The following is a 3,727-nucleotide window of genomic DNA, read 5'->3' on the forward strand; positions in this document are numbered from 1 at the left end:
AAAAAATTCTTTCTAACGTCTCTGTGGCTCATCTGGGTACTAAGTTTCCACCTGTGTCCCCTTGTTCGTGTCCCACCCGTGCTGAAGAGTTTGTATTTGTCCACCCTGTTAATTCCCCTGAGAATTTTGTAGGTGGTTATCATGTCTCCCCTTACTCTTCTGTTTTCCAGGGATGTGAGGTTCAGATCCTTTAGCCTTTCCTCGTAGCTCAATCCTCTCAGTTCCGGGACGAGCCTGGTGGCATACCGCTGAATCTTCTCTAACTTTGTCTTGTGTTTAACTAGGTATGGACTCCAGGCTGGAGCTGCATACTCCAGGATTGGTCTTACATAAGTGGTATACAGGGTTCTGAAAGATTCCTTACACAAGTTTCTGAAGGCAGTTCTTATGTTGGCCAGTCTAGCATATGCCGCTGATGATATTCTTTTGATGTGGGCCTCTGGGGACAGGTTCGGTGTGATATCAACCCCCAGATCCTTCTCTCTATTTGATTCTTGCAGGATTTCCCCTCCCAGATGATACCTTGTGTTCAGCCTCCTGCTCCCTTCGCCTAATTTCATCACCTTACACTTTCCAGAGTTGAACTTCAGCAGCCATTTTCTAGACCTATTCCTCCAGTTTATCCAGGTCATCCTGTAGTCTCTGTCTATCTTCATCCGTCTTGATTCTTCTCATAATTTTTGCATCATCAGCAAACATCGAGAGGAATGAGTCTATACCCTCTGGAAGATCGTTCACATATATTAGAAACAGGATGGGTCCAAGTACTGAGCCCTGTGGGACTCCGCTGGTGACATCTCGCCACTCTGATGTCTTCCTCCTCACCGTTACTCGCTGTTTCCTGTTGCTTAAGTACTCCCTTATCCACTGGAGCACCTTCCCTTTTACTCCTGCCTGTTGCTCCAACTTTTTTAACAGCTTTGAATGTTAGTGGCTTTGAATGAATGTAAAAATACAAAACTTGTGTAATCTCACCAACCCATTGTACCTTCTTGCAAATAAATTATTATTATTATTAAATTCTCAATATCCTCTGGTTATCCTCAGTCTTGCCTTGGAAGCGGTATCCGTTTTCTTCAGTGAATTATGAAGTTCTCTGTTTTAAAGGATAACTGCATTATATGTTTTAATTTAGTTTTTGGTTAAAGAGATGAACTGGCTTGTTGTCAACAAACTGTGTCAACAAAATTATTCCCACACCCTCCGTCACTATGTAATGGAGTGCGAAAAGATACGTGAATTCAGAGACAATTCTTTAACAAATGTTCAAGAGATATTTACATATTTCATTCAAAAAAGATCTGCTGCCAGAAATCTTAGCCATATATCCGCAGTTTGCTAACTGTAGGTAGTAACTAAGTGATTGTAACCTATCCACCGCTGCCCACTGGATGGGGAGCGGTGTGCAGGATTAACATATCAATTGTGACACTAGCTCTCCACATATGTCAGCTTAATTTAGAAACTGTACTTGCGTTCGGTCTCGAGCCCATTCTTGATGTGACGATGTGCATTGAATTTTTGTAACTAGCTCATCAAGATTGTAACTTGCTTAGCTAAATGAATTGTGGGGTTCAGTCCCTGAGCCCATTATGTACCTCTGTAACCCTTTCCACTACCGCCCACAGGATGGATATGGGGTGCTTAAAAAATAAACTAAACTAAACTTAGACAGAAAACCATTAAAAGGCTTAATTGGCTCATTTCCCGTAACCAAACACAGTATCATATTAATTCGACCATCATATCAATTACTTCCCTCAATTCAGCCCAAGTGATGCAATAACAACCTCAAATGTCATTATTTTCCGTGACCTATAAAATTGGCAATCAAAAATCCTTGATGAACTTTAAGCCACAGACAGCATATAAAGCACTCTTATATAAGAACTTAAATATGCTAACTATACAGCCACTGCACACGTTCCCATGTGCTCTATATACCTCCAACGGTCTACATTACAGCAAACTCATGCTAAACATAGAAAAGATCCATTTAATTTTATTTTGAAGCAAATTGTCGAACCAAACACCTTCAGTTAGAAAAAGTTAGCATTAGTAGTTAAACCGGAGGAAAGAAGAAACACAAAATATTAATTATTTCCGATGAAATTATATAGAAATATTCTGCAACTCTGATCAAGATAGTACAAAGTTAGAAAATAAATTTAATTAGAAAGTGTTGAGCTTTCAACACACAATGATAGGAAAGATTCCCTGATATTCTGAAGAAAGCCAAAGTAACCCCCAATTTTGAAAGTGAAAATCATACAGCCACAACTGTTGGCAAATATTCAACTGATCCATAGTTAGTTTAGTTCATTTATTATGCACCCCATACCCATCTTGTGGGCGGTAGTGGAAAGGGTTACAGAGGCACATAATGGGCTCAGGGACTGAACCACACAATTCATTTAGCTAAGCAAGTTACAATCTTGATGAGCTGATCCATATTATCTAAAATATTTGAGAAACCGATAAAAATATCTAAAAATATATATATATCCTACTAAATAACGTAAGTACTGTTTCATATCTATTAATACCACAGAGTGTAGACTATAAGCCAAGTGCCCATTTATTCTACATTAAATTAATATTATCTGCCTGAAACACTATGCATATTATTGACTTTGCAAGAATGTAAGAACACCAATGTTATGCACTCCCAAAAACCCAGTGTATCTTCTTGTATAAAAATAAATATATATAACAAACATTTGAACCCTTCAAGCGCCTTTACTGTCAGTTTAAGTTGAACGTAAAGTGTTCTTAAAGCGGCGAGTGTTCCGTGTTTTGTTCCAGACAAAAGGAACTGTAATTTTGTTCTGGGCGGATGTTATTATCAGTCAGGTATGAAAGCTACGTAACAGAATTATCGTGAGTCAGTGAATGATAAAGATAAAGCCACCCAAGAGGCGGCACGGGCATGAATAACCCGTAAGTGAGTCAGTGAATGTGACACGAATAAATACCTGTGCCTCATGTGAAGGTGGGGGAGGGAGGGGGGGTGTACGGGGGAGGGAAGAGGGGTAGGGTTCAAATACATATCAAAATGTGTCGATAAGCAGCGATAAGGCGTATCAGAGATGGCTGTCAGAGAGTTTTCCGCAGAGTTACCTTCAGTCACCAGCCGGCCTGATCGAGGAGTCCGGGGACCCCACAACACATCGTCCTGCACCAACATCTCTCAAGTTATATTTGACTAATTCCTTAAAAAAGAAAGTAAGAGAGAGAGAGAAAGAGTGAGAGGTGTGAATATAGATAATACCGTGTGTATAACTGTATGATAACTCTGCCTTGTGAACAAGTGACTACATATGGCATCAATATTACAATGGTTTCTTAAACACCGAGATCAGTGAAGTGTCGGCTGCATCTGATGTGCTTACGATTTGATACAGAAATTTGGAACTCTGTATAGAATTTGTTTACAAATGAAAGTGTGACATATTACAGAAAGAAGAAGACTTGAACAACACTTTGCCCTCAACACTAAGTCGCCCACGTGGGTCCTCACTACCCACACGTCATGCACGTCATCAAGAGGTTAGTGGGGACCTCTAACAAGGCCTGAGGGGACTATAGAGCACAGAGTGCCTGGGGCGGGTGTAAGTACAACTAAGTCTTCACTGGAACAGGTCGTGTGTGAAGGACAGTGTACCTCCACTTACCTTAATATGGTCCAGGTGGAATGGTCGTGTACATAAAGAAATAAATCACTCAC

General features: G+C 40.2%; 1 protein-coding gene across 1 annotated transcript in view; it reads right to left on the reverse strand.

Annotated features, from left to right (window-relative positions):
- The window catches only part of LOC123765092 (U-scoloptoxin(11)-Sm5a), a 36,160-nt gene that overhangs the window by 32,299 nt on the left and 134 nt on the right, over positions 1-3,727 (reverse strand). The window lies entirely within an intron of this gene.

This window comes from Procambarus clarkii, chromosome 29, assembly GCF_040958095.1.
Source record: "Procambarus clarkii isolate CNS0578487 chromosome 29, FALCON_Pclarkii_2.0, whole genome shotgun sequence".
NCBI lineage: Eukaryota > Metazoa > Arthropoda > Malacostraca > Decapoda > Cambaridae > Procambarus > Procambarus clarkii.